Genomic DNA, 19,991 nt, shown 5'->3' with positions numbered 1-19,991 from the left:
TATCATAGAACTTATAGTTCAAAGCAATTAATTTAAGCATTTAATATACCTGCATAAGAACAGCAAATAACAAACATGATAACCCTCCTGATATTCTAACTAAATACACTTAAAATATGGATTTTTCCATGTCCCTGTCTTTTCATGATCTCTGCAATAATCTATTTAACCAAATTATGTTTATATTTATAGGCTGCAGCAAAAAAAAAAATATGTTAGAAGAAAAGCATTTGATCTTCATGTTCATGGTCTAAGAAGTTCCTAATGTGTATCACGTCACTCCACATGTGAGGAAGAGATTGGTAGAAAGAACCATGAAGAGATAGCACGGCAGGAATTCACTCTACCAGGGAAGACAAACGACTACTCTATTTTTCTAATTGTTGTATAAAGAGAAAACTTGTTAATACAGTTGAGAATCTTGTCATAATGTTCAATTGAAAAGAAAGTACCACTAAAACAAAGCCATAAATCTCATTTGCTGAAAAGAACATATGTCTCAGAAGCTACACATGTATGCAAACCCCAAAAGAAAACTCTGATGAAATAATGTGCCAGCCAAGTTACCATCTTCAGAATAGACGAGTCTATCACAGAGCGAGCCAATGATAGTAGCATCAGTGTCAAACAAGGACTAAGTCAAGCACACAATGTTCAGTGTCAAAAGTCTAGACAAAGTTCCTTTCTTATTTTTGTGTCGCTATAACCACTTTACACCCCTTGACGAGGCTTCTTTTAGAGCTTCTGCAGTTGATACAGAAATTTGAGTTTTGTTGTTGAGCAGTTTACCTTATGTTAATATTGTATCATCGCATATACGTATACGCAAAAAGAAAAGGGAAATACTAAACCATCACCCCTCGTAGTATCTTATTCTTACAGTCCATGCCTTCTCTCTTCCTGTCTTTTGACACGTCAAAATGCGATTTTCTCTTTGATATCTTGAAGAAAGAGAGAAGAAGCCACACTGTTTTCTGTGGAAAATATTTACCACATGCTATTAACAATTGTGCTGAACAGTTGATTATATATAGCACACGGGAAGAAAAAAGGAACATGCCAGCTATGCTTGCTAGCTCACATCAGCTAACAAACCAAAGAGAGAAGAAGCCATACTCTGTTTTCTGTCAAAAGGAATGATGAATAGCACCCAAGAACTCAACAGCCTCCTCAAGTTGGCACTGGGCGAAGTGTCACCAAGCCTAAGTTGGACACCAGAGATAAAAGCTGGAGCAGGAAGAACTTTGGTATCACATCATAATCAAAGGAGGATTTATCCACAAAATACAGATTTCCAGCCTGATTGCCCACCGCTATAACTTGTTTACTCTTCGGGTCCTGAAACATACAATGAGACGCATGAAACAACACTTCAACAGATAATGAGGAGCAAAGTTTGGGAATAGAGAGAAGGTTGAACTTGAAGGAGGGAACCAACAAAACGTTTGTAAGAGTGAAATTTTTGTGCAGTAACATTCCCAGTATGTGTAATAGAGTGTGTAGAGGCATCGGGTAAATGTATAAGTGTGAGATTAGGAAGAGCTATAAGATTGTCAAGGGAGCAATTATTGCCACACATATGGTTAGTCGCCCCCGTGTCTATAATCCAAGAAGATAAAATGTTATTTCCAGAGCTACCAAAGGCAACGTTCATACCTGCGAAATCGTCCTCGTGAGCCAAGTTCCCATGCACCTCTCGAGAGCCAAGTTCCCATCCGGTTCTGCACAATGCAGTGTGAAGGAACGAACTGTAAGCTCATATTATATTGTGCACATAGCTAACTCACAGATAGAAGGTTATACTTGAATGTGAACATGAAGTGCATCACTATAGAATGAGTTTATTTGAGAACATTTCCAACACGACTGACTATTTGTAATAAGTTGTCACGTAAGTGTACTGTGAAGTGGTGAACAGATTTTAGGGGTTTGGGCATGAGATAATGATGAGCACGCATAAACTATGTGAAGTCGTTAACTTCACATAGGTTAGTGTTTTCTTTTCCTTTTTTTTTTCTTTCGCAATTTCCTTTTTTTCTAAAAAAAAATACTTTTGTGAAGTGGCTACTCCGAGTAACAAATTCACATTATAAAAGAAAAAAAAAAGTTATTTTTGATTCCTACCTTTTCACGGCATGTTTTCTTTTCCAGTTAAAACATTCACTAGCTTGGCGACTCTCGAAAATATTAGTCAACTCAGGCGTGTTAGAAATATGAGTGAGCAAGTTCCAAGTAATTTATATGATACTCGTCTTTTTTCAGGTTTCAAGATGTTAAAGAAGACCAAACTGTTTTTTTATCAAGAAGTTACTGATCATCATCACATAGCTTTGGTTGGATGTTGGTACCATTTGGAGATACTGAACTAAATGTTAGGGAATGCATAGGAAGTCCTATCAACCTTATCACAAGCAAATGCAATGTCGTTTGGTATTAGAGTGCACAGTATCATCGCCTGATTCAAGATGTGGATACAAATTATCTGACAAAAGCACTCTAATTATTTGCATGGTCAATGATCAAACCATCATCACATCCATTCAACACAAAACATCAAGAAACAACCGGTTGACACTATTGAAAGCATCAAGAAACTATTGCTTGACACTATAGAAATTTAATGTGCATTCCGATTGTCGTCAGACTACACTTACCTTTGTGTTGACTGATGATAAGCCTACATGACATAGAACAATGGGCTGCTGGCCTTCCAGAGAGTCATTACTTCCTGAGAGGAGTAATCAGATCTTATTAATAAGAAACCAAATCGAAATTCCTCAACTAATCCGTCCGAGAATGCTGGATTTCGTAGGGATACGGGAACATATTGGTGAGCAAAGATCATCAGAATGTCAACAGAGGTTCGGATGGAAAGGATGACCTTCTCTGATCATGAGGCCCTTCATTTCATGTAGAAATCAATTAATTGTACTTTAGCAAGTACTTTGAATCTTGAAAGTGTAGGGGTTCGTTACCCCAAGAAATCCAGCCTGCTATCATCTCCCTAGAAAACAGTTCAATGCAGCGCGCAGGCTTAAACCCTGGCACATAGTCTAGCAGAATCTCTGAGAATGCAAAGACATAACAATGAATAACCTCGATTTTATAGACTTAGTGACATAGTCAAGCAAGCCATTACAAAGATTTCTTATTACCAAAAAAAGCCGCGATAGGGGTGCCGTTACAACGATCGTCATAAATTTTATTTTTTTTTATATTATTAACTTGACCGTTTAAAAAGATGTTACTATAAAATAATTTTTTTAAAGTGTAACTTGTAAACCATTTTTTGTAAAAATGTATAGCTAGCCCAATTATAATTAAGTGGATATGTGGATTCATTCATTTTTAATATGTTAAATTGACAAATTGTAATTGAATCAATAAACTTATGGTTGAGAGGACTAACAATAAATATAACACTCAAATTGCAGTAATTATTTGAGTTTATGTATTAATAAATTAATCGCTGCTGCACGCGCTTCTCGCAAGCATTAAAAAAGTCATTATATAAGATTAAGAGATTCTTTTTTTGTGAAAACCACAATCATGGCGTGAGAGTGAAAAAGACAAAAAGTTTGTTAGAGGAAAGAAACGTCACGCAACAGAGAAAAAGTATATTATGATTGTTACTTTAATAAAAAAAATATGGAGAAGTTTGATGTGAGAGAAATAATGGAGCAGTGGGTGAGAGAAAAAAATTATAATTATAAAATTACTAAAAAAATTAAAATTACTATTCTAATAAAATTTTTTTAGAGAAAAAAGTGAATTCAAGGATAAATTTGGCACGACAAAGGGTTTTTTTTGTTTTTTATAATAATGTAGATGAACAAATTTTGTAAACTCATGGAAACTTATATATTGCTGTTAAAAATGAATGCTAATTATTTCCTGGAAATAAAATTTAGTAAGGATTTAATTATAGTAGCACATGGCTAATAGTTCATTATTTTTGTTATTTATCCCAAAAATTCTATTTTATTCTTAACCAAAAAACTTTAATATATTCATTTTACCATATTTTTCGCGATTTTTGTAATTCCTCTTACTCACTCGAAAAAATTTGCATTTGAATTTCATAATTTTATTATTTGAATATATTATTTTATATTTTATAATTATTATTCGACCATTTTTCAATTGGGTAATAATTTAAATTTTCAAGCAAATGAATTAATTTTGTTATCATTATAAATTAAAGTAAAAATAATAATAATAAGTTTTTTACCGTTGGGCCCAACTGAAATTTGTACCGTTGGAGATAGGCCCCAGCCCAATTTACATACAACATCAGGTAAGAGAATTTTGAACAAAACATAAAGAAATCGAGAGAGTGCAAAATCGAGAGAGTGCAAAATCGAGAGAGTTCAAGAGAAAAGCCCCTGCTCTAATGGCGACGCGTTCTCAGGCAGCCACCTCCGCCGTTCTCGTGCTGCGACCGCCCTCAGGCCTCCATCTTTAGGTACTTCTTGATTCCACGATTTCTTATTTATGTTTAGGTACTTCTTGATTACACGATTTCTTATTTACTCTTGAATTTTTTTCTTTTTCTTGGAGGTTTTGGCTAATTGTTTCAAGGAACTACTACATGGGTTCTCTTCAATTTCTCGGATTATTACCTAAAAAGGTACTTTGCTTTTGCAAGGGTTCTTTTATAATTAGTTCAGGAAGCATGAGTTCACACAATTTTCCCATTGCATAACAAATTTGTTCAATCCGGTCTTGCTCAAGATTCATGCCATTTGTCCAGGAATTGCATTTATACATATTGCCTGCACTCACAATCTTGATTACACGGTTTCTTGTTTGTTCTTGAATTTATTTTTTTTCTTGGAAGGTTTTGGTTTTCTTTCTTTCAAGGCGGCGTTTCTACAATCAGACTTCCTCCGTGTTTTAGCGGTCAATTTCTCCTATCTCCTGTCATAATGATTATATGTTATTAACTGAAATTTAAGTGCCGCCATCCACTCTCTGTTACTCCAATTTGATCTCAACTTAAAATCTCTGGTTGGACTCTGATTAAACTTCTTAAACCAATCAGTACTTGCCCAACCCATGGGCCAACCAGAATATGAACTCTCAACTACATCTAGAAAGGTATTGTGGTTATGAAATATCTGTTGCATATTATGCCTTTGAATTGGAGAATGCCACAGTTATGTATCTATGTTGTTTTCTTCCATGTCTTGGTTTCTTCCTAGTTCTGTCTTAATGCAAAGTACAAGGAGAAAGGACTTATTTAACAGAGATGTATTATCATCTATTAGCAATTATTTTATTTGCATGCTTCATTGTTAGCAATATTGTCATTGTATATCTCTTGCTAGTGCTATTAAAATTGAGAATTGCCTAGTATGCTTCAGGTCCCAAAAAGCATGAGGTAGATATGATAAGTCGTCATTAGTTAAATTCCAAAAGTACGTATTATGCAGTTACAAATGGTGGCCTAACACTGTAGCCTGTTTATATTTAATTCTACAAGTGAAGCATATTAGTTAGTATAGGTAATGTGTACTCGTTTATTAATGGTTGGGGGCGCTAGAATTTGGATTTGGTTTGCAGATTCTGTGTTGCCGGATAACTTTCATATTGTTAAAAATTGTGTGGGAATCAAAAGAGTTGAGTAGGACTTAAACACTCAATCGGGACACATTCCGGCCGCTAAAAGTGTGTTTTTTGATGATATTTTAGAACCTAATGTTAACTTGTGTATCTTCATATTCCTCTCTTCGAATTACTAACTGAAAAGTGACCAATGACCTTATCGGTTCTTCCTTGCCGACTTTTCCCCCATATTTTGAATCGAGGAGGCTGAAACCATTGATTTTATGCATTGTAAACTTCAAATCCAAATTTTGTGCGTTGGTTTCTTTGAAAAACTCACGTGCCCATCATTTTGACTCGGAAAGAATAGGATTGAGAATGTTTGAGGCCGTTGAAATGTGAACGATGAAAGGATAGAGTTGACTCCTAAATTGGAGAACAAATCTCCCCTTTTTTGTAAATTTATTCTTGATTAATTCGTCGTGTTGGGTTTTTCTCATGAGCCTGCTTTGAAATTTTTTGTTGTTATACATTTAAAATAATTGTATGAATTTACAGAAATCATGTTGGTCCATTTTAACATCTTATATTTGCAGATGTATCACAGAAAAATATCGAAAAATCTATATTATCCAACTATGAGTTATTTTATTTGTGCACTTTGGAAAATTAAATACTATGCTAAGCGTAGAGCGGTTGTCTAGATGCCAATTAAATTTGCTTTTCTTTGTGAATTTTGTGAATATTATTACATAATTTCAAGATTTGATAAATGTTTTTTAATGAACAAAAAGTTTGGTAACTCAAATAATACTAGATATGAGAAATTTTTTGTAGTTTTTATGAGGAATTAACTATAGTGTATTTTAAAAAAAATTGTTGTTTTTTCTTTTTTTCTTTTGCTAAGATATGTTTTCTCTTGTCAAGTGTTTTTTGTTATCAACATATGTTTTTAAAATCAGCATCAAGTGTACTAATTTCTCCCAAGATAAATTTACAAAGTCTGAATATTTTGTGTAGTTTAACAAGTATATAAATTTACTGTTTTGTGGATAAGCGCATAAAAAAAGTCACGTGTTTTTATTTTAAGAGAAAATTGTTAATTGATTTTTATTGACATTTTTTAAAAGCAGTTTTTGTATTTTTTGGGAACACTTTGAAGTTTGAAATGCATTCGGTTTATTACTTTTGAACAAATGGATAATTTTTTCTTTAGACTTCCAAAAAAGTGTATAATTAACTTTTTTTTGTTGTGAAAAATAATTGATTTCATAATAATTAAAGAAATCTTTTAAGATGATAGGTGCAAAGGTAATTGAAAAATAAACAATGAGATTGGCATCTAGACAACCGTTTTACCGTGTAGTATATGATATTTTATTTCCAAAGTTCAAAAATAAACTAATTTGTGGTTGCGTAGTAGCGATTTTTCAAAAAATTTTACTGTGATACATCTACAAAGTTTAGATGTCGATATGGACAAATATGGTGTTTCTGTATGATTTGTACAAAAGTCTTAAATGTATGACAAACAAAAGGTTTTGAAAAGGCAAATGGGATAAAACCAAACATAATGAATAAGTTGAGAATAAATTTGCAAAAACTGTGGAGAATTATCTCCCCTTTAGGCGTCAACTCCTAACTCATTCGTCGCATTTGAAACTGGCCTCAAATTTATAATCCTATTACTTCCAAGTTAGAATGTTGAGAATGTGAAGGTTTCATAGAACTCACATACATTTGGGTTTGAAGTATACAAAGAAAAAAATTCAATGGTTTCAACCTTTCTTGAAATTTAAAATATGGGGGAAGACGGTGGAGAATAACTAGATAGGGATAAAGGTTGCGTCTTTGGTTAGATAAATGGTAGAGAGGAAGAGATAGATACATAGGTTGTCATGTGGTTCTAGATAGTGTCGAAGAACACATTGCTTTTAGTGGTTAATGTGAAACAATTGAGTGTTTGAATCTCTACTTCAATCTTTAAATTCCCAAACAATTTTTAGCGAGATGATGTTATTTAGGCAAGCACTGAATTGAGAAACCAAATATGAATTCTAGAGCCGTCGTAATTGACGAGTTGCATGCTATACGGTTATGCATTTTGCTCTTTAAATATACTGATATTGTTGATTATGTGCAGGTTAATGCTAGTGAAGATGATACAATTGCCGACTTGCATCCATTCACAATGACACACTAGCTTGCATGTCTATCGGGCTCAAGTATTTCTTCAAGACATCAACAGCCATTAGCTTAAGAATAAATCTAGCCTATTGTAAATAAGAATACTCTGTTTGTAGTACTTGTGTCTTCAGTGAAAAACGTATATTCTTTATACTCCTCTTTTTATTTTTTATTAAAATTGCCTATTGCATTACTTCAATTTTTAATACCACGCAATGTCCTAATTAGAATCTTATTTATATAGATAGAAGAATGATAACCATGTGGATTGAGATACTTAACTTAAAACAGTATTACACCTTCCAAAAGAGCACTTGTGTTCCAATATATGTTCACTTCATAGCAATGCTTCTCAGTTGGCAACTTGTATTAGAAGCTTCATTGTTAAAAGTTGTAATTCAAGCACCTTCCATACGCAGTTGATTCCATTGTGGCTGAGTTAACCACATGGAAGGTATATTGTTGAACTCAAGCAACTAAAGAACCAAATAAAGCAAGCCAATCTACAGTATCGAGTACTAACAGACAATTATTTCTCAAATAAAATGTAATGCGAGTACATTAATTGCTTTCAAAATGCCTCAGGCAAACTATTTTAATTGACTTAGATACTGATCAAAACATCAGGTTGAGTCAGCTACCGTTTTGGGAGTTACCCATAGATGATCAAAAAGTATTCTTACACCACTTCCTTTCAAAGTCCCAGGTGCCACAATTTCAAGCATATCCGATACTGCTTGAGTAACATATGCACGAACTTCTGTTGCTTTTGCCCAATAAGGGCACAAAGTACCAGCTACTACCTCAGAAGTGTCTAAGAAGATCAGCTTCTGCTATTACAATAGTACACCACTATATGAATGATGGGTTAGCAATACAAATAATAATCCATAGACCAGCAACCCCTGGAAATCATAGCTAAATATAGAAATATCATAGAATTTATAGTTCAAAGCAATTAATTTAAGCATTTAATATACCTGCATAAGAACAGCAAATAACAAACATGATAACCCTCCTGATATTCTAACTAAATACACTTAAAATATGGATTTTTCCATGTCCCTGTCTTTTCATGATCTCTGCAATAATCTATTTAACCAAATTATGTTTATATTTATAGGCTGCAGCAAAAAAAAAATATGTTAGAAGAAAAGCATTTGATCTTCATGTTCATGGTCTAAGAAGTTCCTAATGTGTATCACGTCACTCCACATGTGAGGAAGAGATTGGTAGAAAGAACCATGAAGAGATAGCACGGCAGGAATTCACTCTACCAGGGAAGACAAACGACTACTCTATTTTTCTAATTGTTGTATAAAGAGAAAACTTGTTAATACAGTTGAGAATCTTGTCATAATGTTCAATTGAAAAGAAAGTACCACTAAAACGAAGCCATAAATCTCATTTGCTGAAAAGAACATATGTCTCAGAAGCTACACATGTATGCAAACCCCAAAAGAAAACTCTGATGAAATAATGTGCCAGCCAAGTTACCATCTTCAGAATAGACGAGTCTATCACAGAGCGAGCCAATGATAGTAGCATCAGTGTCAAACAAGGACTAAGTCAAGCACACAATGTTCAGTGTCAAAAGTCTAGACAAAGTTCCTTTCTTATTTTTGTGTCGCTATAACCACTTTACACCCCTTGACGAGGCTTCTTTTAGAGCTTCTGCAGTTGATACAGAAATTTGAGTTTTGTTGTTGAGCAGTTTACCTTATGTTAATATTGTATCATCGCATATACGTATACGCAAAAAGAAAAGGGAAATACTAAACCATCACCCCTCGTAGTATCTTATTCTTACAGTCCATGCCTTCTCTCTTCCTGTCTTTTGACACGTCAAAATGCGATTTTCTCTTTGATATCTTGAAGAAAGAGAGAAGAAGCCACACTGTTTTCTGTGGAAAATATTTACCACATGCTATTAACAATTGTGCTGAACAGTTGATTATATATAGCACACGGGAAGAAAAAAGGAACATGCCAGCTATGCTTGCTAGCTCACATCAGCTAACAAACCAAAGAGAGAAGAAGCCATACTCTGTTTTCTGTCAAAAGGAATGATGAATAGCACCCAAGAACTCAACAGCCTCCTCAAGTTGGCACTGGGCGAAGTGTCACCAAGCCTAAGTTGGACACCAGAGATAAAAGCTGGAGCAGGAAGAACTTTGGTATCACATCATAATCAAAGGAGGATTTATCCACAAAATACAGATTTCCAGCCTGATTGCCCACCGCTATAACTTGTTTACTCTTCGGGTCCTGAAACATACAATGAGACGCATGAAACAACACTTCAACAGATAATGAGGAGCAAAGTTTGGGAATAGAGAGAAGGTTGAACTTGAAGGAGGGAACCAACAAAACGTTTGTAAGAGTGAAATTTTTGTGCAGTAACATTCCCAGTATGTGTAATAGAGTGTGTAGAGGCATCGGGTAAATGTATAAGTGTGAGATTAGGAAGAGCTATAAGATTGTCAAGGGAGCAATTATTGCCACACATATGGTTAGTCGCCCCCGTGTCTATAATCCAAGAAGATAAAATGTTATTTCCAGAGCTACCAAAGGCAACGTTCATACCTGCGAAATCGTCCTCGTGAGCCAAGTTCCCATGCACCTCTCGAGAGCCAAGTTCCCATCCGGTTCTGCACAATGCAGTGTGAAGGAACGAACTGTAAGCTCATATTATATTGTGCACATAGCTAACTCACAGATAGAAGGTTATACTTGAATGTGAACATGAAGTGCATCACTATAGAATGAGTTTATTTGAGAACATTTCCAACACGACTGACTATTTGTAATAAGTTGTCACGTAAGTGTACTGTGAAGTGGTGAACAGATTTTAGGGGTTTGGGCATGAGATAATGATGAGCACGCATAAACTATGTGAAGTCGTTAACTTCACATAGGTTAGTGTTTTCTTTTCCTTTTTTTTTTCTTTCGCAATTTCCTTTTTTTCTAAAAAAAAATACTTTTGTGAAGTGGCTACTCCGAGTAACAAATTCACATTATAAAAGAAAAAAAAAAGTTATTTTTGATTCCTACCTTTTCACGGCATGTTTTCTTTTCCAGTTAAAACATTCACTAGCTTGGCGACTCTCGAAAATATTAGTCAACTCAGGCGTGTTAGAAATATGAGTGAGCAAGTTCCAAGTAATTTATATGATACTCGTCTTTTTTCAGGTTTCAAGATGTTAAAGAAGACCAAACTGTTTTTTTATCAAGAAGTTACTGATCATCATCACATAGCTTTGGTTGGATGTTGGTACCATTTGGAGATACTGAACTAAATGTTAGGGAATGCAAAGGAAGTCCTATCAACCTTATCACAAGCAAATGCAATGTCGTTTGGTATTAGAGTGCACAGTATCATCGCCTGATTCAAGATGTGGATACAAATTATCTGACAAAAGCACTCTAATTATTTGCATGGTCAATGATCAAACCATCATCACATCCGTTCAACACAAAACATCAAGAAACAACCGGTTGACACTATTGAAAGCATCAAGAAACTATTGCTTGACACTATAGAGATTTAATGTGCATTCCGATTGTCGTCAGACTACACTTACCTTTGTGTTGACTGATGATAAGCCTACATGACATAGAACAATGGGCTGCTGGCCTTCCAGAGAGTCATTACTTCCTGAGAGGAGTAATCAGATCTTATTAATAAGAAACCAAATCGAAGTTCCTCAACTAATCCGTCCGAGAATGCTGGATTTCGTAGGGATACGGGAACATATTGGTGAGCAAAGATCATCAGAATGTCAACAGAGGTTCGGATGGAAAGGATGACCTTCTCTGATCATGAGGCCCTTCATTTCATGTAGAAATCAATTAATTGTACTTTAGAAAGTACTTTGAATCTTGAAAGTGTAGGGGTTCGTTACCCCAAGAAATCCAGCCTGCTATCATCTCCCTAGAAAACAGTTCAATGCAGCGGGCAGGCTTAAACCCTGGCACATAGTCTAGCAGAATCTCTGAGAATGCAAAGACATAACAATGAATAACCTCGATTTTATAGACTTAGTGACATAGTCAAGCAAGCCATTACAAAGATTTCTTATTACCAAAAAAAGCCGCGATAGGAGTGCCGTTACAACGATCGTCATAAATTTTATTTTTTTTTATATTATTAACTTGACCGTTTAAAAAGATGTTACTATAAAATAATTTTTTTAAAGTGTAACTTGTAAACCATTTTTTGTAAAAATGTATAGCTAGCCCAATTATAATTAAGTGGATATGTGGATTCATTCATTTTTAATATGTTAAATTGACAAATTGTAATTGAATCAATAAACTTATGGTTGAGAGGACTAACAATAAATATAACACTCAAATTGCAGTAATTATTTGAGTTTATGTATTAATAAATTAATCGCTGCTGCACGCGCTTCTCGCAAGCATTAAAAAAGTCATTATATAAGATTAAGAGATTCTTTTTTTGTGAAAACCACAATCATGGCGTGAGAGTGAGAAAGACAAAAAGTTTGTTAGAGGAAAGAAACGTCACGCAACAGAGAAAAAGTATATTATGATTGTTACTTTAATAAAAAAAATATGGAGAAGTTTGATGTGAGAGAAATAATGGAGCAGTGGGTGAGAGAAAAAAATTATAATTATAAAATTACTAAAAAAATTAAAATTACTATTCTAATAAAATTTTTTTAGAGAAAAAAGTGAATTCAAGGATAAATTTGGCACGACAAAGGGTTTTTTTTGTTTTTTATAATAATGTAGATGAACAAATTTTGTAAACTCATGGAAACTTATATATTGCTGTTAAAAATGAATGCTAATTATTTCCTGGAAATAAAATTTAGTAAGGATTTAATTATAGTAGCACATGGCTAATAGTTCATTATTTTTGTTATTTATCCCAAAAATTCTATTTTATTCTTAACCAAAAAACTTTAATATATTCATTTTACCATATTTTTCGCGATTTTTGTAATTCCTCTTACTCACTCGAAAAAATTTGCATTTGAATTTCATAATTTTATTATTTGAATATATTATTTTATATTTTATAATTATTATTCGACCATTTTTCAATTGGGTAATAATTTAAATTTTCAAGCAAATGAATTAATTTTGTTATCATTATAAATTAAAGTAAAAATAATAATAATAAGTTTTTTACCGTTGGGCCCAACTGAAATTTGTACCGTTGGAGATAGGCCCCAGCCCAATTTACATACAACATCAGGTAAGAGAATTTTGAACAAAACATAAAGAAATCGAGAGAGTGCAAAATCGAGAGAGTTCAAGAGAAAAGCCCCTGCTCTAATGGCGACGCGTTCTCAGGCAGCCACCTCCGCCGTTCTCGTGCTGCGACCGCCCTCAGGCCTCCATCTTTAGGTACTTCTTGATTCCACGATTTCTTATTTATGTTTAGGTACTTCTTGATTACACGATTTCTTATTTACTCTTGAATTTTTTTCTTTTTCTTGGAGGTTTTGGCTAATTGTTTCAAGGAACTACTACATGGGTTCTCTTCAATTTCTCGGATTATTACCTAAAAAGGTACTTTGCTTTTGCAAGGGTTCTTTTATAATTAGTTCAGGAAGCATGAGTTCACACAATTTTCCCATTGCATAACAAATTTGTTCAATCCGGTCTTGCTCAAGATTCATGCCATTTGTCCAGGAATTGCATTTATACATATTGCCTGCACTCACAATCTTGATTACACGGTTTCTTGTTTGTTCTTGAATTTATTTTTTTTCTTGGAAGGTTTTGGTTTTCTTTCTTTCAAGGCGGCGTTTCTACAATCAGACTTCCTCCGTGTTTTAGCGGTCAATTTCTCCTATCTCCTGTCATAATGATTATATGTTATTAACTGAAATTTAAGTGCCGCCATCCACTCTCTGTTACTCCAATTTGATCTCAACTTAAAATCTCTGGTTGGACTCTGATTAAACTTCTTAAACCAATCAGTACTTGCCCAACCCATGGGCCAACCAGAATATGAACTCTCAACTACATCTAGAAAGGTATTGTGGTTATGAAATATCTGTTGCATATTATGCCTTTGAATTGGAGAATGCCACAGTTATGTATCTATGTTGTTTTCTTCCCTGTCTTGGTTTCTTCCTAGTTCTGTCTTAATGCAAAGTACAAGGAGAAAGGACTTATTTAACAGAGATGTCTTATCATCTATTAGCAATTATTTTATTTGCATGCTTCATTGTTAGCAATATTGTCATTGTATATCTCTTGCTAGTGCTATTAAAATTGAGAATTGCCTAGTATGCTTCAGGTCCCAAAAAGCATGAGGTAGATATGATAAGTCGTCATTAGTTAAATTCCAAAAGTACGTATTATGCAGTTACAAATGGTGGCCTAACACTGTAGCCTGTTTATATTTAATTCTACAAGTGAAGCATATTAGTTAGTATAGGTAATGTGTACTCGTTTATTAATGGTTGGGGGCGCTAGAATTTGGATTTGGTTTGCAGATTCTGTGTTGCCGGATAACTTTCATATTGTTAAAAATTGTGTGGGAATCAAAAGAGTTGAGTAGGACTTAAACACTCAATCGGGACACATTCCGGCCGCTAAAAGTGTGTTTTTTGATGATATTTTAGAACCTAATGTTAACTTGTGTATCTTCATATTCCTCTCTTCGAATTACTAACTGAAAAGTGACCAATGACCTTATCGGTTCTTCCTTGCCGACTTTTCCCCCATATTTTGAATCGAGGAGGCTGAAACCATTGATTTTATGCATTGTAAACTTCAAATCCAAATTTTGTGCGTTGGTTTCTTTGAAAAACTCACGTGACCATCATTTTGACTCGGAAAGAATAGGATTGAGAATGTTTGAGGCCGTTGAAATGTGAACGATGAAAGGATAGAGTTGACTCCTAAATTGGAGAACAAATCTCCCCTTTTTTGTAAATTTATTCTTGATTAATTCGTCGTGTTGGGTTTTTCTCATGAGCCTGCTTTGAAATTTTTTGTTGTTATACATTTAAAATAATTGTATGAATTTACAGAAATCATGTTGGTCCATTTTAACATCTTATATTTGCAGATGTATCACAGAAAAATATCGAAAAATCTATATTATCCAACTATGAGTTATTTTATTTGTGCACTTTGGAAAATTAAATACTATGCTAAGCGTAGAGCGGTTGTCTAGATGCCAATTAAATTTGCTTTTCTTTGTGAATTTTGTGAATATTATTACATAATTTCAAGATTTGATAAATGTTTTTTAATGAACAAAAAGTTTGGTAACTCAAATAATACTAGATATGAGAAATTTTTTGTAGTTTTTATGAGGAATTAACTATAGTGTATTTTAAAAAAAATTGTTGTTTTTTCTTTTTTTCTTTTGCTAAGATATGTTTTCTCTTGTCAAGTGTTTTTTGTTATCAACATATGTTTTTAAAATCAGCATCAAGTGTACTAATTTCTCCCAAGATAAATTTACAAAGTCTGAATATTTTGTGTAGTTTAACAAGTATATAAATTTACTGTTTTGTGGATAAGCGCATAAAAAAAGTCACGTGTTTTTATTTTAAGAGAAAATTGTTAATTGATTTTTATTGACATTTTTTAAAAGCAGTTTTTGTATTTTTTGGGAACACTTTGAAGTTTGAAATGCATTCGGTTTATTACTTTTGAACAAATGGATAATTTTTTCTTTAGACTTCCAAAAAAGTGTATAATTAACTTTTTTTTGTTGTGAAAAATAATTGATTTCATAATAATTAAAGAAATCTTTTAAGATGATAGGTGCAAAGGTAATTGAAAAATAAACAATGAGATTGGCATCTAGACAACCGTTTTACCGTGTAGTATATGATATTTTATTTCCAAAGTTCAAAAATAAACTAATTTGTGGTTGCGTAGTAGCGATTTTTCAAAAAATTTTACTGTGATACATCTACAAAGTTTAGATGTCGATATGGACAAATATGGTGTTTCTGTATGATTTGTACAAAAGTCTTAAATGTATGACAAACAAAAGGTTTTGAAAAGGCAAATGGGATAAAACCAAACATAATGAATAAGTTGAGAATAAATTTGCAAAAACTGTGGAGAATTATCTCCCCTTTAGGCGTCAACTCCTAACTCATTCGTCGCATTTGAAACTGGCCTCAAATTTATAATCCTATTACTTCCAAGTTAGAATGTTGAGAATGTGAAGGTTTCATAGAACTCACATACATTTGGGTTTGAAGTATACAAAGAAAAAAATTCGATGGTTTCAACCTTTCTTGAAATTTAAAATATGGGGGAAGACGGTGGAGAATAACTAGATAGGGACAAAGGTTGCGTCTTTGGTTAGATAAATGGTAGAGAGGAAGAGATAGATACATAGGTTGTCATGTGGTTCTAGATAGTGTCGAAGAACACATTGCTTTTAGTGGTTAATGTGAAACAATTGAGTGTTTGAATCTCTACTTCAATCTTTAAATTCCCAAACAATTTTTAGCGAGATGATGTTATTTAGGCAAGCACTGAATTGAGAAACCAAATATGAATTCTAGAGCCGTCGTAATTGACGAGTTGCATGCTATACGGTTATGCATTTTGCTCTTTAAATATACTGATATTGTTGATTATGTGCAGGTTAATGCTAGTGAAGATGATACAATTGCCGACTTGCATCCATTCACAATGACACACTAGCTTGCATGTCTATCGGGCTCAAGTATTTCTTCAAGACATCAACAGCCATTAGCTTAAGAATAAATCTAGCCTATTGTAAATAAGAATACTCTGTTTGTAGTACTTGTGTCTTCAGTGAAAAACGTATATTCTTTATACTCCTCTTTTTATTTTTTATTAAAATTGCCTATTGCATTACTTCAATTTTTAATACCACGCAATGTCCTAATTAGAATCTTATTTATATAGATAGAAGAATGATAACCATGTGGATTGAGATACTTAACTTAAAACAGTATTACACCTTCCAAAAGAGCACTTGTGTTCCAATATATGTTCACTTCATAGCAATGCTTCTCAGTTGGCAACTTGTATTAGAAGCTTCATTGTTAAAAGTTGTAATTCAAGCACCTTCCATACGCAGTTGATTCCATTGTGGCTGAGTTAACCACATGGAAGGTATATTGTTGAACTCAAGCAACTAAAGAACCAAATAAAGCAAGCCAATCTACAGTATCGAGTACTAACAGACAATTATTTCTCAAATAAAATGTAATGCGAGTACATTAATTGCTTTCAAAATGCCTCAGGCAAACTATTTTAATTGACTTAGATACTGATCAAAACATCAGGTTGAGTCAGCTACCGTTTTGGGAGTTACCCATAGATGATCAAAAAGTATTCTTACACCACTTCCTTTCAAAGTCCCAGGTGCCACAATTTCAAGCATATCCGATACTGCTTGAGTAACATATGCACGAACTTCTGTTGCTTTTGCCCAATAAGGGCACAAAGTACCAGCTACTACCTCAGAAGTGTCTAAGAAGATCAGCTTCTGCTATTACAATAGTACACCACTATATGAATGATGGGTCAGCAATACAAATAATAATCCATAGACCAGCAACCCCTGGAAATCATAGCTAAATATAGAAATATCATAGAACTTATAGTTCAAAGCAATTAATTTAAGCATTTAATATACCTGCATAAGAACAGCAAATAACAAACATGATAACCCTCCTGATATTCTAACTAAATACACTTAAAATATGGATTTTTCCATGTCCCTGTCTTTTCATGATCTCTGCAATAATCTATTTAACCAAATTATGTTTATATTTATAGGCTGCAGCAAAAAAAAAAATATGTTAGAAGAAAAGCATTTGATCTTCATGTTCATGGTCTAAGAAGTTCCTAATGTGTATCACGTCACTCCACATGTGAGGAAGAGATTGGTAGAAAGAACCATGAAGAGATAGCACGGCAGGAATTCACTCTACCAGGGAAGACAAACGACTACTCTATTTTTCTAATTGTTGTATAAAGAGAAAACTTGTTAATACAGTTGAGAATCTTGTCATAATGTTCAATTGAAAAGAAAGTACCACTAAAACGAAGCCATAAATCTCATTTGCTGAAAAGAACATATGTCTCAGAAGCTACACATGTATGCAAACCCCAAAAGAAAACTCTGATGAAATAATGTGCCAGCCAAGTTACCATCTTCAGAATAGACGAGTCTATCACAGAGCGAGCCAATGATAGTAGCATCAGTGTCAAACAAGGACTAAGTCAAGCACACAATGTTCAGTGTCAAAAGTCTAGACAAAGTTCCTTTCTTATTTTTGTGTCGCTATAACCACTTTACACCCCTTGACGAGGCTTCTTTTAGAGCTTCTGCAGTTGATACAGAAATTTGAGTTTTGTTGTTGAGCAGTTTACCTTATGTTAATATTGTATCATCGCATATACGTATACGCAAAAAGAAAAGGGAAATACTAAACCATCACCCCTCGTAGTATCTTATTCTTACAGTCCATGCCTTCTCTCTTCCTGTCTTTTGACACGTCAAAATGCGATTTTCTCTTTGATATCTTGAAGAAAGAGAGAAGAAGCCACACTGTTTTCTGTGGAAAATATTTACCACATGCTATTAACAATTGTGCTGAACAGTTGATTATATATAGCACACGGGAAGAAAAAAGGAACATGCCAGCTATGCTTGCTAGCTCACATCAGCTAACAAACCAAAGAGAGAAGAAGCCATACTCTGTTTTCTGTCAAAAGGAATGATGAATAGCACCCAAGAACTCAACAGCCTCCTCAAGTTGGCACTGGGCGAAGTGTCACCAAGCCTAAGTTGGACACCAGAGATAAAAGCTGGAGCAGGAAGAACTTTGGTATCACATCATAATCAAAGGAGGATTTATCCACAAAATACAGATTTCCAGCCTGATTGCCCACCGCTATAACTTGTTTACTCTTCGGGTCCTGAAACATACAATGAGACGCATGAAACAACACTTCAACAGATAATGAGGAGCAAAGTTTGGGAATAGAGAGAAGGTTGAACTTGAAGGAGGGAACCAACAAAACGTTTGTAAGAGTGAAATTTTTGTGCAGTAACATTCCCAGTATGTGTAATAGAGTGTGTAGAGGCATCGGGTAAATGTATAAGTGTGAGATTAGGAAGAGCTATAAGATTGTCAAGGGAGCAATTATTGCCACACATATGGTTAGTCGCCCCCGTGTCTATAATCCAAGAAGATAAAATGTTATTTCCAGAGCTACCAAAGGCAACGTTCATACCTGCGAAATCGTCCTCGTGAGCCAAGTTCCCATGCACCTCTCGAGAGCCAAGTTCCCATCCGGTTCTGCACAATGCAGTGTGAAGGAACGAACTGTAAGCTCATATTATATTGTGCACATAGCTAACTCACAGATAGAAGGTTATACTTGAATGTGAACATGAAGTGCATCACTATAGAATGAGTTTATTTGAGAACATTTCCAACACGACTGACTATTTGTAATAAGTTGTCACATAAGTGTACTGTGAAGTGGTGAACAGATTTTAGGGGTTTGGGCATGAGATAATGATGAGCACGCATAAACTATGTGAAGTCGTTAACTTCACATAGGTTAGTGTTTTCTTTTCCTTTTTTTTTTCTTTCGCAATTTCCTTTTTTTCTAAAAAAAAATACTTTTGTGAAGTGGCTACTCCGAGTAACAAATTCACATTATAAAAGAAAAAAAAAAGTTATTTTTGATTCCTACCTTTTCACGGCATGTTTTCTTTTCCAGTTAAAACATTCACTAGCTTGGCGACTCTCGAAAATATTAGTCAACTCAGGCGTGTTAGAAATATGAGTGAGCAAGTTCCAAGTAATTTATATGATACTCGTCTTTTTTCAGGTTTCAAGATGTTAAAGAAGACCAAACTGTTTTTTTATCAAGAAGTTACTGATCATCATCACATAGCTTTGGTTGGATGTTGGTACCATTTGGAGATACTGAACTAAATGTTAGGGAATGCAAAGGAAGTCCTATCAACCTTATCACAAGCAAATGCAATGTCGTTTGGTATTAGAGTGCACAGTATCATCGCCTGATTCAAGATGTGGATACAAATTATCTGACAAAAGCACTCTAATTATTTGCATGGTCAATGATCAAACCATCATCACATCCGTTCAACACAAAACATCAAGAAACAACCGGTTGACACTATTGAAAGCATCAAGAAACTATTGCTTGACACTATAGAGATTTAATGTGCATTCCGATTGTCGTCAGACTACACTTACCTTTGTGTTGACTGATGATAAGCC

General features: G+C 34.1%; 3 long non-coding RNA genes across 4 annotated transcripts; 2 read left to right on the top strand and 1 right to left on the bottom strand.

Annotated features, from left to right (window-relative positions):
- Positions 1–4,318: 4,318 nt before the first annotated feature.
- Positions 4,319–7,885, top strand: LOC148787039 (uncharacterized). The gene is made up of 3 exons (XR_016067387.1): positions 4,319–4,465; positions 4,561–4,630; positions 7,691–7,885. It is a non-coding gene; the product is annotated as an uncharacterized LOC148787039 (long non-coding RNA).
- A 407-nt stretch (positions 7,886–8,292) lies between these two features.
- On the bottom strand, positions 8,293–11,773 carry LOC148787038 (uncharacterized). 2 transcript variants are annotated; one of them, XR_016067379.1, is made up of 3 exons: positions 10,321–10,878; positions 9,781–10,002; positions 8,293–9,638 (listed from the first exon to the last, which is right to left on the bottom strand). It is a non-coding gene; the product is annotated as an uncharacterized LOC148787038 (long non-coding RNA). The 2 variants fall into 2 exon arrangements; XR_016067378.1 differs by lacking the exon at positions 8,293–9,638 and adding an exon at positions 11,319–11,773 and having other exon boundaries at positions 10,321–10,385.
- A 1,189-nt stretch (positions 11,774–12,962) lies between these two features.
- Positions 12,963–16,533, top strand: LOC148787037 (uncharacterized). The gene is made up of 3 exons (XR_016067382.1): positions 12,963–13,113; positions 13,209–13,278; positions 16,339–16,533. It is a non-coding gene; the product is annotated as an uncharacterized LOC148787037 (long non-coding RNA).
- The last annotated feature ends 3,458 nt before the right edge of the window (positions 16,534–19,991 follow it).

Source organism: Sesamum indicum, linkage group LG9 (assembly GCF_026168435.1).
Source record: "Sesamum indicum cultivar Baizhima isolate 11 linkage group LG9, ASM2616843v1, whole genome shotgun sequence".
NCBI lineage: Eukaryota > Viridiplantae > Streptophyta > Magnoliopsida > Lamiales > Pedaliaceae > Sesamum > Sesamum indicum.
Note: the sequence above shows the minus strand (reverse complement) of the source record. Positions and strands in the feature narration are given on the sequence as shown.